Source organism: Canis lupus, chromosome 12 (genome assembly GCF_003254725.2).
Source record: "Canis lupus dingo isolate Sandy chromosome 12, ASM325472v2, whole genome shotgun sequence".
In the NCBI taxonomy this organism is placed as follows: domain Eukaryota; kingdom Metazoa; phylum Chordata; class Mammalia; order Carnivora; family Canidae; genus Canis; species Canis lupus.
In genome coordinates this window covers 43587259-43609521 of record NC_064254.1, presented here as the reverse complement: position 1 = coordinate 43609521, position 22263 = coordinate 43587259, and the positions used below count along the sequence as shown (strand labels likewise).

The following is a 22263-nucleotide window of genomic DNA, read 5'->3' as shown; positions in this document are numbered from 1 at the left end:
CTTAAGAGCCAGGCACTCATCAGAGGGCTTCTGGCATATCTAAGCCTAACATCAACCTGCAGGATAGGTACTATTATCACCTCCATTTAAGAGATAGGAACACTAAGACACAGGTGTTGATTTACTCTAATGAAATATAAAACATGGTAAAGTAGTTGGGGAGTAGTAGGATAGGTGGAGGAGGTTGTCATTTTACATTGAAAAGTCAAGGAAGTTTTCTAAGATAAGATGGCATTTAAGTGGAAAACCTGAAGGAAGTCAAACAGTGACCCTTATCTGAGAGAACAGTGTTCCTGGCAGAGGGAACGGAACGGAAAGTTTATACTTGTCCTGTACTCTCCAATGACTTAGATCAAATTTGTACTAAGAACAGAAAGATCCCAGTCTTTTTCTAGGAAGTAAATAAGAAATTTTGAAAAATTGCTCATCTTTTCTTTTTTGGATTATATAAGTGCAAATTATAAAATATTTAAACAGACATACATAAACTAATATATGTAAGTTCTCCACCATGTCCCTCTCCGGAAGTAAAAAGGATGTTATATATTCTTCAACTTCTATTTATTTTTATCTTTTTCTATTTATTTTTTATCAACATAAAATGAGTGATACATGTGTATTTTTTATACTTAAAAAAAAGGCAACACTGTACAGTCCTAGAGATTCTTTCCTTTTATTTTTTTTAAGATTTTATTTATTTAGTCATGAGAGACACAGAGAGAGAGAGAGAGAGAGAGAGAGAGAGAGAGAGAGAGGCAGAGACAAAGGCAGAGGGGGAAAGCAGACTCGATGAAGGGAGCCCGATGTGGGACTCGATTCCGGAACTCCAGGATCATGCCCTGGGCCAAAGGCAGGCGCCAAATTGCTGAGCCACCCAGAGATCCCCAAGATTCTTTCCATGTCAGTGCTTGGCATTTTATGAAATGGATTTACTACAAATAATTTAATTATTTTTCTGTTGATAGATACTTGGGTTAATACTATTTTGCTGCTATAATTAGTGTTGTGCTGTGTGTTGTTACACAAATTTGTTTTGTAATTATGTGTACTTGTTTATGAAGGATTTCTAGAAGTGTAATTTCTGCAGCAAAGGTATAACATTAAATTTTTTTTACCCTTTTTTAAAATTTATTTTTTAAAAGATTTTATTTATCGGGCAGCCTGGGGTGGCTCAGCGGTTTAGCACCGCCTTCAGCCCAGGGTGTGATCCTGGAGTCCCAGGATTGAGTCCCACATTGGGTTCCCTCCATGGAGCCTGATTCTCCCTCTGCCTGTGTCTCTGCCTCTCTCTCTCTCTGTGTCTCTCATGAATAAATAAATAAAACCTTAAAAAAAAAAAAAAACCAACACAACATTTGTTAAATGAATGGTACATAGTTTTCTGTTCATCATTATATTTGATAATTTGTGTTCATCTATTGATGACTGTAGATTCTTGTTACCATAGTCTGCCTTTATGGATTCATGAAAAAGAAAGAATATACTGGTTTGGATGTGTCAGTTTGTTTTTTGACAACTTTTGGGTGCTAAGGAAAAGGAATTGGTAGTAGATTCAGTTACAGTGGTGAACTTACATTCATTATCGTGAAGAATCTTTTACACTGCTTCTCTTGAGGAGTGTGATAAGAATTCAGTGCACTGTCTCATTATTTCACTCATTCCTAATCCCTGTGATACTGGAAATATAATAATATAGTCAGTTGCATTTTGCTATATTTAATTAGTGGACTTTTTAAACTTTGATGTCTTGGGGACATAATAAATGAGTTTGATGATTTCAGCTTGCCTGTTGTATATAACTTCTTTTGTTGTGCTTTTTCTCTTACTACTGGTTCACTTTGTATCTCCTAACGGTAGGAAGGGAACTTCATAAATTGGGTAAGCATCCTGCGAGTTACTTGCTTTTGTCTTTAGAGACATTGTCTTTTAAGGGACATTAGTTTCTTTCTTTGGAGGCATTACTGAGTAAACCATAGACACCCTGGCATATTTTTGGCATGTGAGGTGGTGCATTAACTATTATAGTCCAATCGGCTGCAAATTTATTTTTTATTATTTTTTTTAGTGGAAATGAGGATTGCCAGATGGCAGTCTAAAAGAGGAAAACAGCAAATGCAACTATGGTTTTAGTTCCTTGAGCACACGCATAAAGTGGCAGGTAATATATTTAGAATGTTCTTTCTTTCTAGCAATAGTCACACGTCTCGACATTTTGAAGTCTATTGTTTTTTATCCCCCATCCCCTGCGCATAGTTATCCTACAACTTATGTTGTTGATATCGCGTATCAGAGTTTAGAGCCTAAATGTTAACTTTGTAGCTTTGGATCCCAAATTAACTTCTGCAGTTTAATTGTGCTAATTCATCGATTCATCTATGTCTTTATATTCTCTAGACTGGAAGTAATTTTGCCTCTTAGGGGACATATGGCAATGTTTGGGCCATTTTTGGTTGTCACAACTTGAAGGGCTACTGTAATCTGATAGGTAAAGCCCAGGATGGCCTTAAACATCATACAATGCCTCAGAGAGCCTCTACAACAAGAATTATCCAGCCCCAAATGTCAGTAGTGCCAAACTTGAAAAACCCTGTCTTATTCTATCTCCTGAAATCAGGCTGTGTCTGCCTTTCCCTGTGGTGTCACAGCCCACAATTTTCTTGACATTTAATTAGGCCAAACAAATAAGAGATGTTTTACTGAGGCATGAGCTCAAACTTCTATAACCCCACGTGTTAACAACTTAGAGTAAACAGGATAAATACAAATATAATATAAATGTTTATTGTTATACTTCTCTCATTTTCTTTTAGGGAAACGTGAAAAAATAGATTTATTTGTAATAAACAATGATGAAGAATTTTATAGGTTTCAAGTCCTTTGTTCTTAAATATTTATGAGAATTTACAGGAATGTAATCACTGAGTGTAAATCAGTGGGTTTTTTTTTTTAAAAAGCTAAATTGAATTCTCTTAACTTATATGAGTCCAAGTACTGGTAGTGGCTCTTCCCACATTTTTCAAAAGGTAAAATATCTGATTAAAAAACCTGGAGAATTTGAATTCTTTTTCCACAATTAGTAGCAACATTTTCCAGCAAAATATGTTGAGGGAAGAAATGATGATATGTTATCTTCACCCTTAGTTTTGGTGAATTTAGAGATTATATTTTTAAAATAACTAGATTTTTATTTGTTGGCTCTGTATTGATAAATATTCTTTCTAAAACAAAGTATTGTTTACCTTAATATAGTCATCATTATTGCTTTAAAAAAAAGATTTATTTATTTATTTTTGAGACAGAGAGAAAGCATGAGCAAGTAAGCAGGGTGGGAGGGGCAGAGGGAAAGAGAGAAACTTTTTTTTTTTTTCTTTTTGTTGAGATAGAGAAACTTAAGCAGGCTCTGCACTCTGTCATGGGGCTCGATCTCACAACCCTGAGATCAGGACCTGAGCCAAAACCAAGAGTGGGACGCTTAACCAACAGCACCACCCAGGCACCTCCATTATTGGTTTTTGTAATGAAATAGAAATACATAAATTACACCCATATATATACATTTCATATGCATAAAATAATATTTGTTGTTATTTGTGAAATAGTATTTTTAAATCTTTTTTCTCCCTTATTTCAGCAGGTAAATTGAAATTATGCCTAATTTTTGGAGGGGGATAAAAACCACATATCTTAACCTTTTTTAAAAAAGGCTTATTTATTTGACAGAGAGAAAGAGAACAAGCAAGGGGAGCAGCAAAGGGAGCTACAGAGGAAGAGGGAGAAGCAGGCTCCCCACTGATCAGAGAGCCCAATGTGGAGCTGGATCCCAGGACCCTGGGATCATGACCTGAGCCAAAGGCAGACACTTAACTGACTGAGCTCCCAAATCACCCCCGTCTTAACCATTTTTAAGTATACAGTTTCAGTAATGTTAAATCTATTCACATATATGTTGTGAAAGAGTTCTCCAGAATTTTACATTCTGCATCTGAAACTCTGTACCCATTATACAACTCCTTTGCCCCTTCCCCCAGCCCCTGGTAGCCACCATTCTATTTTCTGTTTTTATGAACTTGGGTATATTAGTCTGCCAGGCCCATCATAACAAAATGCCAAAGACTAGATGACTTAAAAACTAGAAACTTATTTTCTCAAAAGTTCTGGACACTTGAAGTTCAGGATCAAGGTGCCATCAAGATTGCTTTCTGGTAAGGCCTCTCTTCCTGACTTATAGATAGCCACAATCTCACTATGTCCTCACATGGCCCTTTTTTTTTTTTTTTTTTTTTTTTTTTGAGAGAGAGAGAGAGGTGAGAGAGAGTAAAGAGAAATGGGGAGGGGATGGAGCCAGGGAGATTTTGGTTCTTTTCCTCTTCTTAGGACAGCAGTTCTGATTAGAGCTCCATTCTAATGACCTCATTTTAGTAAGTACTTTTTGCAGGTTCTATCATTAAATACAGTCACTTTAGGGTTAGAGCCCTAACTGTTGATATTCTTTTTAAGAATTTGGGGGGAACACAATTCAGTTCATAACACTAACTACCTTAGGTACTTCATGTAAGTGGAATCATGGAGTATTTGTCGTTTTGTAACGGACTTATTTCACTTAGCATAATGTCCTTAAGATAGTTAATCTACGTTGTAGCATATAACAAGATTGCCTTTCTTTTTAAGGCTGAGGACTGTTCCACTCTGTGTGTGTGTGTGTGTGTGTGTGTGTATGTAATACTTTTGTTCATCCCTCAATGGATATTTGGTTAACTTCCTGTGTATTATGAATAGTGTTGCTTTGAACTTGGCTGTGCAAATCTCTCTTTGAGATCCTGCTTTCAGTTCTTTTGGAGATATACCCAGAAGTGTGATTACTGGATCAAATGGTAGTTCTATTTTTAATTTTTTAAGGAACCTCTATACTGTTTTCCATGGTAGTTGTAGCATTTTACATTCCCTCAAGAGTTGTTCTAAATTCTCACCAACACTTAACCATTTTCTGTGTTTTTTAAGGACTTTATTTTATTTTTTAGGATTTTATTTATTTATGAGAGAGAGCACAACCAGAGGGAGAAGCAGACTCCCTGCTGAACAGGGAGCCCGATGTGGGGCTTGATGTAGGACCCAGGGATCATGACCTGAGCTGAAGTTAGATGCTTAACCAACTGAGCCACCCAGGCACCCCTTAAGGATTTTATTTTTAAGTAAATTCTACGCTCAATGTGGTGCTCAAACAACCCTGAGTTCAAGAGCTGCATGCTTCACCAACTGAGCCAGCCGTGTGCCCCTATTTTCTCTTTTTTTAAATAGTAGCCATCCTAATGGGTATGAGGCGATATCTTATTGGGGTTTTGATTTGCATTTCTCTGATGAGTGCTATTGAGCATTTTTCATATACTTGTTGGCCATTTGTATATCTTCTTTGTCTAAATGTTCAAGTTCTTTGCCCATTTTTAAATCAGATTATTTGATTTTTTTGTTGTTGAATTGCAGGAGCTTATATATTCTGATATTAACTCTTTTTTTATTTTTTTGAATTTTTTATATTAACTCTTTAATCAGACATGAGCTGCAAATATTTTTTCTTGTTTCATAGATTGTGTTTTTTATTGTATCTGTTGATTGTGTCTTTTGATCTTTTGATACACAAAAATTTTTAAGTTTAATGCAGTTCCATTTATTTTTATTCTGTTGCCTGTGTATTCATAAAATTATTGCTAAAGTCTGCTTAATTGAGGTGCCTATACCTGCTGTGTCAGATACTATCATTGCCTGAGATAAAATTAGGTGGTTTTGAGGAAATTTAGAAGAATTTGTTCTTTTTGATTGATGAAAACATAAACCAAATGTTAATTTATGCTAATTTTATATTTAGCAGAATATCTAAGACCTGCTATTTAATAATTATATAACCTAAAACACTTCACATGAATTTATTTGGATAGTGTGTGAATATGATGCTAGAATAAATAAATTAGCAAGCAAACAAATGAATTGGCAAGTGTTACCAATCCCTAAAGGGCACTTTATTAAAGCATTTCAAGTGTTTTCTGTGTCTCCAGATAGAAGTCATAGGCTGCCATTGTCAGTCCACTCTAATTAGGGCATTCCATTTTTAGAATAGGATTAATTTAGACTTCAGATATGAATGTCCAAGTCTTATATTTATAAGTGAGGAAACTGAGGCTCAATTAGAGAAATAGTCACGTTGTTAGTTGGTGATAGAGCCAGAATTTGATCCAGGTTGTCCTTTTTCATTATATCATGTAGTCCTCACCATAAAATTTTAGGAGATATGAAAATGTCACTATAAATGTATATTTTTCCCCAAGAATAATTCCTTTGGTAGTTTAGGATGTACCAGCATTTTGATTACTCCCCAAAATATACCGCTTACTGTACTATATTAGTAAATATTTATGCATCTTAATACATAACATCAGCAGTGGAAACTTCTGACTTCTAGTATGTTCATACCTGATCTTCTCGATCAGAGTTTGAGGATACAAATGTGATTTTTTTTCTCAGAAGTCCTTTGCTGTAGCTTCTTAGAACAGGAATCCATTGAAAGGAAATTAATCTAAAAATACAGGAAAGTTATCAAATAGCTCTGGGAAAACATAAATGCTTATTTGGAAAGTACTTTCCGCACATTGTTGGACACTTCTGTATTATCACCTGGATATACCTATCTAGAAATTGTTCTTCATTACATAGCAAGTTGAGCACATACTTCTTTAATTTGTAACTGGAAAACTTACACTGTGTAAGTACAGTGGCCTAAATTCAGACTTATTTTATTTGGAATTCTTATCCATAAATTTATAATCATTAAAGAAGATATAAGAAATAAGACTGAGACATATAATAAAAGTGAGCTTTTTCCCTAGAGATACTAGTCAAAGCATGTTTTACCTATGGACAGCAATTCATCTTTTGGAACTGCTTTCTGGAAAGAATCTGGGTTCCCTCTTCTAATGTAAGAATGTGAGATAAGTATAATCGTGAACTGTGGGAGTAGAAAGGGAAAGGGGACTGGGATTGGCTAAATCATGAAAGAGGATATGTGTATGAAATTGTTACTTCATTTTTTCTGTGTTTTCTAATCATGTGTTAGATGTTTTTATGAGTCCAACCTGGAGTCTTCACTTTCTCACATCAGAAGGGTTTGGGTTTTCCTTTTCCTCTTTGCTATTATCTCCTCCTATACTTGCTATTATGTGTGATTCTAAAGCAGGAGACCAAAGATTACTGCCATAAAGGAATTACAGGAAAGTTAAGGCAACATGTACAAAGAAAAATTCTTTGAAAAGAGCAAAATCTACATACATGCTAAGGAAAGGGTTTTCATGGAAAATCATAATCATTTGAATCAGAGAAAATAGAAAAGAGATAAGTACTTTACTCCACCCTCACCCCAGTAAAAGCTGCAGAGGGGTGGGCAGGGAAAGCATGCATGTTTTCTTTTTAAAAGATTTTGTTTATTGAGAGGGAGAGCACACAGGCAGTGGGGAGGGGCAGAGGGTGAGAGAGGAAGAAGCAGACTCCCCTTTCAGGAGGGATCCCAATGCAGGGCCCAGTCCCAGGATCCTGTGATCATGACCTGAGCTGAGGCAGGCATTTAACCAAATGAGCCACCCAGGCACCCCAAAAGTATGCATGTTTTCATATAGGGAGTTCCAGTAGGCTGTTGCCGATGCAGTGGCAGGTAGCTCGCATAGGGGTTAAGTGGGGAGTAGAGAGTGGCAGTCATCTGCCCATAGAGATGCTCCAATTTATCTGTGTGGCAAATGAGATTCTCATCAAAAGCTTTTATTTGAAGAAAGGGTTCTACGCTGATACAAAAATGCTTGATACAAAAATGCAGCACTGTTCTCTGTGCTGCACTTTTCACCATTCTGGGCTTGAATTCACTAAGTCATGGCAAAGTCACTCCTTAACAAGATTGACCACATTGACGTAGTTCTAATTGACTGAATTGTCTTCCTCTTATTGAGCTATCTGTCTCCCAGAAACTCATATCCAGAGCTACCAAAAATGAATCTGTCGATTCTTGAATATGACCACTCTTCAAATATTCAAATAATCTGATATTCAGTCCTAGGTTTTCTCTTTTCCAGGCTTAAGAGCCTCAAATGGAATGGTTTCAAGGTCCCTTTTCCTTGTGCAGTATTTCTGTCTCTCTCTCTCTCTCTTTTTTTCCACTTGGTCTCCTTTCCTATTACTATCATGATTGCCTATGAGATGATGTTGCCCCGGTATCCTGTCAGCTTTACATAGATAGGGTGAATCAGAGAGTGGCTAGAGCTAGGGATTCATCCTCCAGGGCTGTTTTAGATAATTTATTTTTTTACGAAATATTTTTTATTTATTTATTTATTTATTTATTTATTTATTTATTTATTTATTTGAGAGAGAGAGAGAGAGAGAGAAAGAAAGTAAAAGAGCATGAGCAGAGGGGGAGGGAGAAGCAAGACTCCCTGCTGGGCAGGAAGCCTGATGCAAGGCTCTATCCTCGGACCCTGGGATTATGACCTCAGCCAAAGGCAGATGCTTAATGGACTGAGCCACCCAGGTGTCCCTGTTTTAGGTAATTTAGATGGAAAGAGAGGAAGGCATTTACAGTGGTACCAGACTGGAGAGGCTGAATTTCAAGAACCCATTGAATTTGGACATTAAAAAAGTTCTCAACCTCAGGAGTTGAAGATGGTCATTTATTCATTCATTCAACAGATATTATTAAATCCATACTATAGTGCTAGGTACTGCAAAAAGAAAATTGATCTAAAAGAGATGTGATGCCTTGCATCACAGACCTAAGTAGAGTCTAGTAAATTACAATATGATCAGTGCTATGAAAAAGAGCTATATAGTTCTAGAGGAGTAAATTGTAGGGAGACCAGCCAGGCCTGGATAGGATTCCAGGAAGAACTGATGCTTGACTGCTGTCTGAAAGAGGAAAATAAGCAAACTTTGTTAAGAGGCTCTGGGCAAGAAAGAAAGCAGTACAAAGGCCCTTTGGTGGGAGAGGACACAGTGAGGACAAGAGATGGGAAGACCAAGGTGGCTACCTGGCGAGAATGAGAAATGAGGACACAGTAGGGAGGAGCCAGGCCAACTTAGGATCTTAGAGGCATTTTAAAGAGCTTTGTCTTTGTATTTATCATAAGAACAATAAGAATCCATTGAATGTTTTGTCCAGAGAGAAGGATGAGATGGTTTAATTTATGCTTCAGAAAGATTATCCTGGCAGCCAACTAGGGAACAATTGGATATAGTAGATAAGTTAGGAGGCTATTGCAGAAGCCCAAGAGAAATGACTATAGTGGACAATGGTAGCGGAGATAGATTTGAGAGATACTTGGTAATATTGCAGTGTTTGTGATTGATTGGATTTTGGAACCAAACCACTATTTATTGGGATAGATAACGTTGGAAGAAGATCAAGTTTTGGGAGAGGATAATGAGGTTTGGTTTTATATGTGTTGAGTTTGAGTTACTATATGAGTCATTCAAGAGGAAATAGCAAATAGGAAGTTAATATATAGACCCAGAGTTCAGATGAAAGTTTTGGGCTGGGTTTTTAGATTCGTGAGTCATCTGCATATTGGTCATAATTGATGACAAGGTCAGGGGTGGGATTGTTTAGGAAGAGAGAATGGAAGGACTGAGCTGTGAAGAACTACCCACATTTATGGGCCAGAAAAAGGAGGATGAGTCTAGAAAGGAGCTAGCGGTGCAGCCAGAGAGGTAGGAGGGAAACAACAGAGTATGTTTCATAGAAGCTGAGGGAGGAACAAAATATTTTAAGAAGGTGGAAGTGATCAGATCAGAAGCATCTGGTCAGATAAGATGTTGAGTATAAAATGTGTATTGGATTTAGATTGAAAAAGTTTTCAGTGACCTTAGCAGGGATTGTTTTGTCAGGTGACAGAGCTGGGAGCTGGATTGGAATGGGTGAGCAGTGAGTGGCAGGTGCTGTAACAGAAACAGTAAGTGTAGCTTAAAGGGGAGGAGCGATACAAAGGGGACAGGGAGCTGACTGCAGTTAGGCAGATGGAGTTAGACCTTCTTGCACCTGTTCAAAAGCCAACAGCAAAGATCTTATTGAGAAGAGGCTGATTACATGTGAGAAAGAAGTGGTGATTGATTCCATTAGGATCGGGCAGTCTCGTATCTCATGCTCAGGTGTAACAACTAGCCTTCAGAGGAGGGTTAATTCCTTTTCTGTTACGGAAGGAGGATCAGAACTGGAATGGATAGAACAGGTATGCATAATAGGTGTTGGAGCAGTGAGAGACTTGTCCTCCAATGGTTTCTATTTTATCAATAAAGTAGGAATGGTGGGGGAAGAGGCCTAAGAGTAAAAGGGGTGAGTGTAGTAGACAGTTGAAAGTTTGAGAAGAATGGAGAAGATTCAAAATGGTCATTTGGAGAGGAGGTGAATGAGATGACTAGAGATGTGTGGGATTGGTAGGTGTGGTTCACTGCCCATCGAGGTTTGTGGTTGTAAATTTATAGTGTGACTGTCCAGTGTATCATCTACCCAGGTTTAAGCACAGAGAAAAGCATAGTTGGGGTCAGCAGGGTTCAAGCTTTATTGTCTCGATGCAAAGAGTGTCGTGTTATTTTTGTGTTATTAAAATGACAGACCATAGAATCTATGTGGCCTGTTTGAAGACTGAGAATTGGAGAAGGACTTTGGCTTCTCAGCTACTGAAATGTAGCTTTGGTAGAGGAGAAATTTACTTATCATTGTACTGCTAAAGCTCCTCAAATGTTATTTTAAAAATATCAAATTACTGTTGTGAAATGATCTCATTTAAATATATTAAGGAAAACTGTAGTACTTTAAATGGAGCTTTAAGCACTTATTTAAATATATGCTCTGAGTTAAACGTTCTTCAAGATTTTCCGTATGATTTTTGTAATCCCATTTTATAGGGAAATCTATTGGCTTAATGTGGGATAATGAGTATAAAAGAAAAAGTGCTTAATCTTCCATAGCTGCCAAAATTTTAGTTTGACATTTGTCATCTAGAGCAACTGCAATGGTCCTGGTTAGTTCAGCTTTTATTCTAGTCATTGAGAGAGAAAAATGAACTTTGGATTCTATGATCAGCTGGAGTAGAGGGAAGAAGTCCGTTTCAATAGCACGTGGGAATTTTTTTTTAAATCCATATGGCTGCATGAGTCCTCCAGGTACTCGCACCTCTGTTGGAAACAAGATATGTTGAACATTACGTCATTGACCTCTCCGTTGTTAAGGCTGACTGCTATTGTAACATCTACTGTGACAGTAAGTGCTTGTCTCAAGGACCTAGGCAGGACTTCAGGCCCCAGGCCTCCTGTAATATGCCAGTCTCCATGGGAAACCCTGTGGATCACTGCACGGTAACAACTACCAGAACCTTACTCTAGCCATTTTCTCTCCCATTTTAGAGGAAAATTATCTCCCTGCCTTAAAAACATTGATTGCTCATAGTTCCCCAGGTAAATGATGAAGACATTCTCCTTGTAAAATAACTTCAGCATCATAGAATAAAGCTCAAATCCCCTTGGCCACCATCTCGATATAAGTCACTAGTCTTTATCTTAACATAGACATATGTTTATAAATGCCCCAGGAGTGTATATAGAAATGTTTTATATGTTATCTTTTATATATCTTTTCCTTTTTCTTACCACATATTGTAGTACCCTCCCACAGTCTGTTTTTTCACTTAGCATTATATCTTCTCACTACATATAGATAGATATATCTCATTTTTAACAACTGTATGATGTTCCATAATGTAGATAGTCTACGATTTCTTTTGTCTATTACAGTTTTTTATATTTTTATCTGATACTAACAATCATGCAGTGAAGACCCTTGTACATACCTTCTTGTACAGTTCTACAAGGACTTGTTTAAAGTGGATGGGAAAAAGTGGAGTTGCTGCTCCTGAGTGGATAGGAAAAAGTGGAGTTGCTGCTCCTGAGATATATTAATTTTATATTTTTAAAAATGAACTTTTTATTTGGGAGTGGTTTTAGATTTATAGAAAAGTTACAAAATGGTATAGATGGTTCCTGTGTACATAGCCTTCACCCAGTTCCAGTTTTGCCTCATATTATCTTACATTACCATGGCACCTTTTTCAAAACTAAAAACCACATCGTTACCTTAATATTAACTAAATTCCAAGCTTTATTGGGATTTCACCAGGTTTTCTATTAATGTTCTCTGTTGTTCTAGGATCCAGTCCATGATATACATTACATTAATTCTTTGCGTCTTCTTTGTCTCCTCTGGTCTTGGACAGTTTTATAGACCTTACTTATTTTTCAGAAGGATTGATTAGGAATTTTCTAGAATGTCTTTTAGTTGGGTTTATCTGACATTTTTCTCCTGGTTAGACTGAGATTATGGGTTTGGAAAAGAATACCATCACATTATATCAGGAGGTTCAGAGTTCCACTGGTGATGTTCACCGTGATCACTTGACCATTTTTTTTTCACTGTGAAGTGACGTTTTTTAATTTACCATATTCTGTTCCTTGGAATCTAGTCCCTGAGTCCAGCCCCCACTCAAAGGGGAAGGAGGAAAGTAAGCTTCATCTCCCGGAAAAGAGGTGTTATCTGTATGTATTATTTGGAATTTTTACATAAGGAAGATTGGTTTCTTCTATTTATCCAATCATTTTTATCTGATGGACTCATGTATATTTATTTTATATCTTGGGTTATAATCCAACACCATGGTATAAATTTTGTTATTTATATGTTTGTTATTAATTTATTTTATTGTTTAAATTGTTCTAGTTTTGGCTTTTGGGAGCTCTTTTAGGCTGGCTCCTGGGTCCCTTTGACATGCCCCCATACTAATAATTCTTGATCACCCTTTTACTTCCTGATACTGCAAAATGCCCCAGATTCATATTTTTCCCGGCCCTAGAATCTGCCAACAGGAGGAGTTCTGGTTCTTTTTATTAGAGAGTAGGGAGTGGCCCTTAATACTGATACCTTATTTATTATTTATTTGTTTTAAGATTCTATTTACTTATGTATTTGAGAGAGAAAAAGTGAAAGAGAGCACAAATAGGGGGACTAGCAGAAGGAAAGGGAGAGAGAATCTCATCCCTGCTAAGCACAGAGCCTGATGTGGTGCTCAATCCCACAACCGTGAGATCTTGACCTGAGCCAAAACTAAGAGTCAGACACTCATCTGACTGAGCCACCCAGACACCCCACCACTGATATTTTAAATTTTAATAGATATTGTCTAATTGTCCTCCTAGGAGCTATTTTCTTTGGCACTTTTACTCTTCTCCTCATACCTATTCCAGTGTTTGATATCATCAGGTATACTAATTTTGGTCAGTCTGATAGAATTGCATCTTTTTCAAATGAGTGTTTTCCTTAGTGTGGTTGAATATCTGTGTTTATGCTTACTAGCCATTTGAGTTTTCTCTTTTGTCAGTAGCCTGTTCATGTTATTTTGCCTACTTAAATTTGTGTTTCTGAATGTATGTATGTGCATGTGTGTGCGTGCACCCGCCTGTCTGTGTTTGGTATTGGGATTTCTTTCAGATTGTGAACCCTCATCCTTTATCTGTTGGAAACATTTCTTTCCATCCCTTAGCTTACTTTTAAACTTGGTTTATGATGTCTTGTTATGTATTCGATCCTATCAAAATTAGAGTCCTATCATAATTTGATCCTATCAAAATTAAAATTGGAATTGGCAGGCTTTTGCATTTGTATCATGTTTAAGGAGATGTTCACTTATCTTCTACTTCAGTTATTTACTGAAGCTAATGATCCAGAGATCTCAAGAGGTCATCAGTAGGCAAAATCATTTGCTTTTTCTTAATCCTTAGCATTTATTTAATCCTTATTCACCATTTCTTCTTGGATATATTTGCCCTGGCATTCACCTGGTTTTCTTCTGGTTCTTTGGCCTGCTCTCTTTCCTTTGTTTTGACCTCTTCCCTTCCTCCCTTACATTTCTGCTTTTTGCTATAGCTTGACAACCACATCCCTGATTTCTTTTTCCCTTTTGCTAAAGCTCATCTACTCTCATTGTAGAAACTCTAATTTCCATTGAATAAAAACTTTCAAGTCTGTATTTTCAGACCTACATTTCACCAAGTTCTTTGCTTATATCTCTGTCTTATTTCTGGGTTATCCATGCCAGATATCCCATTGGCTTCTCAAATTCAATATGTGCGAGGTAGAAGAAATTCATTAATGTTCCTGGTGAACATATGTTTTCCTCCCATTTATATCTATCAATGGCATCATGATTTTCCTAGTCACCCAGGCTTAGATTGTGAAGTTGGCTGTTGTTTCCCAGTTCCCCTACTTCCAGCCAGTTTGCAGGTGATGTCCAATGTTCTTTCTAAATCTCCTTCATATCTATTCTTTTTGTCCTCTTTGGTATTGTTAATCAACCTAGTTCAGGTATTCATTACTCTTCACGTGGAGGTTATATGCATCTGTTGAGCCTGCCAGAAACTCTGTAGTCCAGCCTAAATTATGTAGCCAGCTAGCCATCCCCAATTACATCACTCCCTTTCTTCCTCCTGCCTACCCAAAATCTTTATCTCCTTGCATTATTGTATGAGTTCTTCTATAGCCTGGCTCTGGTTTAACCACTTTAGTCCTGTCTTGTCCTATGCCTGACACCTATTTTGTTGTGTCCAATCAGAATGGAATTCTACAGCTTCTCAAATATTCATCTGTGCAGGTCATAGGTAGTTCATTATGTTTAAAAGTTTATAATTACCCATAGGACCCTAAGCTTTCCATTTCAACCAATGTCCGTATTATTTTGTAATATTCTATAAGAAAAGCATTGATATGGCAATGGACATCTTTGTTTATTAAGTGTTCTTACATGAGTAAGGTCTTCATTAACAGACCTATAAATTTTTTTTCTTCTATTGTGCATGGCTAATACATGCACATCCTGGGGAATTACATGAATTAAATATATAAAAATTTATTCTAAGCCCTGTGGATTTCTGGGGTTTTTTTAACTCTTATTTTCTTAGCATCTCTTATTTCCATCACATAGCGACATAAAATAATGATACCTTTACTGGTAAAGTGACTTAACCTTGCTAATTTTATCACAGAGTTTGTTTCAAAATCAATAAGGCCAACAGGGGGAGGTTGGGAGACACAGCTGACATTTTATGTGCTAGGTTGTTTAAGTTAACTCTGAAAGTTATTCAGGCTTAGTTGGTTTTTCTGAATAGGAGTGTCTCTGGGTTCAAATAAGGTTTATAAAGGCACTATAGACTCTTATTCTGATATTCTTTTCCTTGGTGATATTATTTTTTTTAATTTTCTGTGCATCTATATCCTCTTCTTTTTTGTAAGCTTGCTATAAATCCCCTCCTCTTTAAAGTCTTTCAGGATAAGTCTTGTAGTTTTAATGATCTAATAAAGATATTTACTATCTTTGAGTTTTTACAATGTATCAGACTTGTTCTAAGTTTTTTAATACATCGTATCATTCCTATCATTGAATCCTTTTAACATATGTGTGGTAAAGTGTTGTAGTTCCAAGTCATGGAAATTAAGGTTACTTGCCCAGTGAGGCACAGCTAAGATATAATAGATATAGGATTCAAAAATAGGTCTGTCTTCAAAACCCTTGGTTATATCTGCCATGTGTCCTTGTATCAGTATTTATAGGCCACCATCAACAAACACTGCCTGTAAAAGAAAAAAAAAAGTGGAAATGGATTTATTTACAAAGCGCTGCTTTTAGACTCTTCAGATTGATACCATCGAGACTTCTTCCTGTTAGCCCCCAAGTAAGACTAACTTATCCACTCTTTTTACCTACCTAATGAAGCCTAAACTTGGCTTCTGCTTCTAAACCTAATTTCAGTGTCTACTCTTTTTCCCTTCTGGTTGCAAACACCAGTCTTAATTGGCTGCTCCCAAGCCCGTCTTAGTCTATTTTTATACCATGTCCTCACAAGGCTTCTAACCATGTTAACAGTTTTTGGATTGACCTCCTTCCCTCTCTTTTCCACCTTTGACTGACATGCTTGGCTCCTTTGCAAATACTTTATTTTTTCAACATTCTCTGTATTGAGTTCTCATTTAGGTCTCCTACCTGATTTGCTTTCCCTGGGCTTCTTTGGACCTAATTCCAATAGCTGCTTGTATATTCACCCATTCTTCTCCCAGTGTGGGGTAAGAGCCTTAGTCATTGTAAAACCTTCAGATCCACCTTGGGTTACCAGCCACATTTTACCTCTTTGATGAAATTGGCCAGTGTTTAAAAAACAACTGCAGTAAAAGCAGAACTTTAGGGTAGGAGATTATTTGTAAAAGCCGTGTCCTTAGCAAAATTCCTACCTAAACAGTTTTTCACGTACTAGTAGGCACATACAAACTATTAGTTCACTTTACATATTACTCAGTAAACGTATTCTAGAAGAGTAGAGTGAACCTAGAAAGATTAAAGTGACCATGTCTTCTAGTTGAAAGAGTTGGGCATGGGGCTTCATGATGCAGTTGTAGAAATGTATTTCTTAAATTTAATAATCTTATGTGGCATGGGACTTCACTCTGAAGTAAGTCAGTCACAGGAATGATTCCCCCATCTGTAATTGGGGGTGATTGTTAGGGCATTTGATACTGAGATGACCTGAAACATTTGGGGCACTTAGAGTTGTAGGAGGATATTTGACATTTTACAATAGGGGGAGTATGGGATTAGAGTCAGACATGGAATATCGTCCCAGATTTTCTATTGACTAGCTACATTGCCAGGCCGAGTGATAGCCTCCAATCTGGCCCTTAATTTCCTCATCTTTTAGGATAAGTATACTTAATTTTATGCAATTCCATGACTTAGGGATATTTAGAAGCATTTTAAGAGTGTGATCTCAAGTTCTGTTTAGTTTGTCTTATAAACGGAGGGCTTAATTTTCTCTTGCTATAAGTATTTAATTAATGCAGTGCTTAGCCTCGGATTCAGTTCAACAGACATTCACTTAGTCTTCCTGTGTGTAAAACTTTCTGCTTAGAGATACAGAAGATAAAAATATAAATGAGACAGAATTTTTACTTCCAGAGTTTCAGTGTTTAATCTTGGAAACAAGTTATATAAAAGCTCTAGAAGTTACACATGCTCTGTCCTATGATAGACATAAACAGAGGGCTTTCTCATTAGTTCTAATTAAGGAAAATTCCATAGAGAAGATAGCATTTGATCTCAGAATTAAGGGATGGAAAGATAATGGGGGCAGGAGGTTGAAGAGGAGACATTCTGAGCAAAGATAGGAAATTGCAGGATGCATTTCCCAAAATGTATTTCAAAGGATATTAATAGGTCTTTTGTTGGAGCAAAAAAGGATGCAATAGTCAAATAAGCTAATTGAGATTCTTACTGTGCAATAATTGTTGCTTATTTTTTTTAATATTTTATTTTTTCATGAGGATACACGGAGAGAGAGGCAGAGACATAGGCAGAGGGAGAAGTAGGCTCCATGCAGGGAACCCATTGTGGGACTTGATCCTGAGACTCTGGGATCATGCCCTGGGCTGAAGGCAGATGCTCAACCGCTGAGCCACCCAGACATCCCTTATTGTTACTTATTATTGTTGTCATTTTTGTTAACAAACAAATCTGTGAGTCAGTGGGCTCAGTGAAATTATGTATAAGCATCTTTACTGCTGCACTGGTCAAACAGCAGTAAGGTTCAGTGTGAATTAGTAAGGAAAATAACAGTACTTACTTAGCACTTGTGAATTTTATGTGATCATGGAAACTTTTTTCATGGGAACACTAGACCCAAAGAACATACTTTTGAAAAATTGCACAAGAAGATCCTGTATGTCAGTGGAGTGGAGTGAATATAGAGATACTTTCTGATACTGAATGAATGGAAGTTGGAAAATAAGAATTTAAGGAAGAGATTGCAGAATGTAAACACACATAGAAGACATTTTCTGTCAGCCAGTAGGTGTCACTGTACGCCAAGTATAGCTTGGTTATATCTCACAAGGGGAATAGACTGAAGGAGGGCAGTGACATGTTGGTAATTTCCCAGAGTGTATACCAAAGGAAGGAAATTAATAAGAGAATCTATATTTATTTACAGTTTTAAGGTTAGTATGTTTTAAACTACTCAAATGGTGAATTGTATTTTGCTAACACACACATTCACGAGAACCTTGTCCTACTGTACACAGAGGTAAGTAGAAGATTTGTTTATTTATGTGTTTGTTCATGCATTCAACTAACAATGTGTCAGGGATAGGTACAGATTGGTGAGTAAAAACTATGAAACTCTTGCTTCTGTAGAATATAGTCTAAGAATGCGATTCATCTACATCTGGTATTAATCTAGCACAGAAAATACCAAAAAGGCACAGTTAGTTTTTAGTAGAGGAGTCAAATAGAAGTAATCCCTAGAATGGTTTATAATATAAAATATGTCCAATAGCATCAGTATGTACATGAGCCACTCATGTTGAGTCTGTCCAGTGTGCTGGGCTCCTGGGTTTATAACTAGAAATAAGCTGGCCTATGAGAAATTACAACTACTGGATCTCTTATGAAAGTATACATATGTAGCCAAGTGTTACTCACCACAGGGCCTAGGTCTCATAAGGAGAAAAGAAGGTGGGAGAGGTAACTGTCCCAAAGCTATCATCCTGCTTCCAGCTCATACTTCCACTGGAAAATTCAGTTTCTTCTACTTTATATTCCCTTTCCTAAAGAATGCAGATGTTTTTACAGAAGCAGAGTAACTACAGATTCCATTTCCGTACCTTGGAGACATGACCTATAAATGTTGGAGGGCTTATTTGACATCTTTAATATTTATATAAACTCTGTACATATTTGCACTGAAATCAATTGAAACTAAAGAAAATTTAATGGAAAAAATTTAATTTCTGATTTTTTTATATGAAGATCTTAATTTTTTATTGATGCACTTGGGACTTTTGCAGGTGACACTTATTAATGCTAATGTGACACATACATGTTCTCTCCGACCATATTGATTGTACCTGGCAGCCCTACTTCCTGAGGCTGTGTGCTTGGCAGGTTTATAGATAATCAAAGCCTTGGTGAAAAACCTTAAGGGAAAATTCCAAAAGTTGGGAATTCAGGAAATGCTCAGGGGAAGATAGTTTTTGTTCAGCCAGTTTGAAAGGTAAGTCTTAATTAGCTAGGGATTGCTATGCTATTGTTCTTTTTTTTTTTTTTTAATTTCAAAATGATAACTCTTTCTTATCAACAAAATTTGTCCTTCTAACCTTCTTGTATAAATCTCCCTCAACCAAAATTTTGGGGGGAAGAAGATTTACTTATAAGCCATGGCAGCATAGCTCAGGAATCATCATCCATTCTTTGTTATAGTTTTATTCCTTTGTGCCAGTTAAATAACTAAAGATTCTGCTTAGATACTTCTAAAAATGGTATGCTACCGAATTCAAAGAATTATTTTGAAAAACTATCTGAACCCTAACTCAGCATATTAATGAATCTGTGCCGGGTATTTATTTGATAAGCATGGTGCTAGGAATGCTGAGGTATTACAGGCAGATTAAATGGAATCCCATCTTCTTGGTATCATTGGGTAACTTAGAGATATGTGATGATTTTAAAGTATGCCCACAAATTCTTTATTTCTCCCTTTAAGGGGAGGAGATTAATGCCCCTGTCCCTTGTGTGTGGGCTGGACCTAGTGAACACTCCTAATGAACAAAGTAGATCTGAGAGAGGGTGAATTCTGAGAGTAGGTCATAAAAGGCTCAGTGGATTCCTTTTTGCTGTATGCTTCACTCACTCTTAGGTGATCCAGCTGCCAGCATGAGGGCACTGAGGCTCCAGCCCAGCTTTCCGATCACTATAGCCCCTGCTGACATCTTGACTATAGCCCCAGGAGAGAGCCTGAACCAGAGCCACTCAGCTAAGTTGTTTCAAGAGTCCTGTCCTGCAGAAACTGATGTTTGTTGTTTTAAGCTGTCCAACTTGGAGGTGGTTATGTAGCAGTAGATAACTAACTCAAGAGATAAGACAAAAACATGGAGTTCTTAGACACTTCACCCTCACTTCTAGCAAATTTCATGATGTCTGTGAACCCCATGAAATTGGATAAAAAATTATGTGCATTATGCATGTGCATTTTTTATGGCAAGTGTTCAAAACTTGCATCAGCTTCCAAACAGAGCTCTTAATCTCTGAAAGGCTACAAATCTGTTTTCATTCAGAGGAATTAGAGCAGTGAGGCCCAGAGAAATAATAGAAAGGTTTCACTGTGTAAAATATCTCTTATATCAGTAATTGATGTGTATTTGCTGATGAAGACTGGAATGAATTGAACTTTAAAAAGTGAAAAGGACTAACATGGTCCTATGGGACAGTTCTCTTTTAAAGTATGCTTGCTTGCTTTACATTACGGTTGGGCAAACTGTAGCCAGCAGGATAAGTCCAGATTGCCCCCACTAACTTGCTTTTGTAAATAAAATTTTATTGAAACACAGCCACACCCATTTGTATAAACATTGTGGCTGCTGTTACCATATTCAGCGGCAGAGTTGAGTCGTTGTGACAGATGTCCAACAAGCCTAAAATATTTATTATCTGACCCTTTATGAAAAAGTTTGCTTGACTTTTACTTTTTAGTACTGGAATGAGATTGGCATTTTTGTGGCAAAAAGTAGTAACTAAAATGCACCTTTCTAACTGATGAACGAATGTACTACATGTCATGTAGCAGCCTGTCCGACTGGTAAGTAATACATTAAAATTGACTCTTCAAGCCCCACAGGAGTAATTGCTATCCTGGCTTCAGGAAGAAGTGGCTATCTGGACAGCCTCCTGGAGAAATGAGATTTGTAGAGCAGAGGGCAAGGGTTAATGACGCTGGATCAGAGTTGAACACACTGGGGCTTTACACTGCTAACAAGGTTCTTCAGCCATAAAGGGCAGAAGTAGGAGAGGCCTGTGTAAATTTTTTTACTATAAAGGAGCTCTTTCTTCCTCTGTATTTGTCTGGACAACCTAACATTTTACTTTTTTAGCTGAAGAATTTCATAAACTTGATATATAGATGATACATATGTTATTTTGAAATAAAGTGCTTGAGGGCAAGATTCAGGTCTGTTTCCCTTCTGATTCCATTTTGTATGATGTTGTGAACCCTCATGTCACTAAGAGTTATGGTTTGATTCTCCCAGATAAAAGTGATACTCACTTTAGTATTGGGTTTAATCCTGGAACTTCTGGCCCCATTCCGTTTTCTTGCAGTTAATTTCCTGGCAACAGCTGGGTTTTGCTTTGTACTTTTGATTCCAGTGTGCTAAATGTTTATCCTTAAATATCTAGACATTTCTCAAGCTTTATTAATAATCTAGTTTAGAAAAAGTCCAGAAAGGAAATAGCATGTAGTAGATCATGCCACTGTTTTATACAGTCATTTCATCTTATTTCTGCTGTGTTTGGCTAGGTGCCCCTCCTCAAGCTTAATATCCAGTGTGTAGTCATATAGACATCTTGTGAACACTGGCTGATGTCCTCAGCAGGGAAGAGCAATTACCAAATTCATGCATTTGTATTTGAAGCTAATTGTATAAGAGTTCTGTCTGTATTTCTGGTTATGTCAGTAAAAGTATTTGTTTCCTCACATCTTATACTTCAGTGAGGGGGTCCAGTCTCTCCGGGTATTATAGCTAATTTCTTAAGAATTCTGACCAAGTTTATAATCTAAATAATTATCTTTTGCTATGAACTGTTTTGAATTTATAGAATAGTTATTAGAGAATAATATAACTGAATTTATAGAATAGTTATTAGTGAATAATATAATGAATATCTGTTTTCTTCCCTGTTTTTAATACACCTTACCATATTACCATATTTGTGATAGATAAGTAGGTAGGTAAGTAGATAATTTTTAAAAATAAAAAATTAAAACAGTTGAAGCTTTCTCTGAATCCATGCCCTGTTATATCCTTTGCCAGAGGAAATGTGTAATCTGAAATTTGATGTTTTTCATTGCCATGCATGCATCTATAAACCAGATTATATACTATTGATTACTATGTATACTTTTACTAAGTATGTGTACTTTGAGACTTTTGCTAAATATAGATACTAAGATTATATGCTATGAATTTACATGTTTTTAAGTGCTATGTAGATGGTATCAATACATACACAGCGTATGTATTTTTTTCAACTTGCTTTTTTCACTTAACATTTTTTAAGGTCTTTTCATGTTGATACTTGTAGTTTATTTATTCATTTT

General features: G+C 36.7%; 1 protein-coding gene across 11 annotated transcripts in view; it reads left to right on the top strand.

The window, feature by feature from the left end:
• Positions 1 to 22263, top strand: part of UBE3D (ubiquitin protein ligase E3D) — a 209498-nt gene that overhangs the window by 44406 nt on the left and 142829 nt on the right. The gene's annotated exons all lie outside the window — the stretch shown is intronic.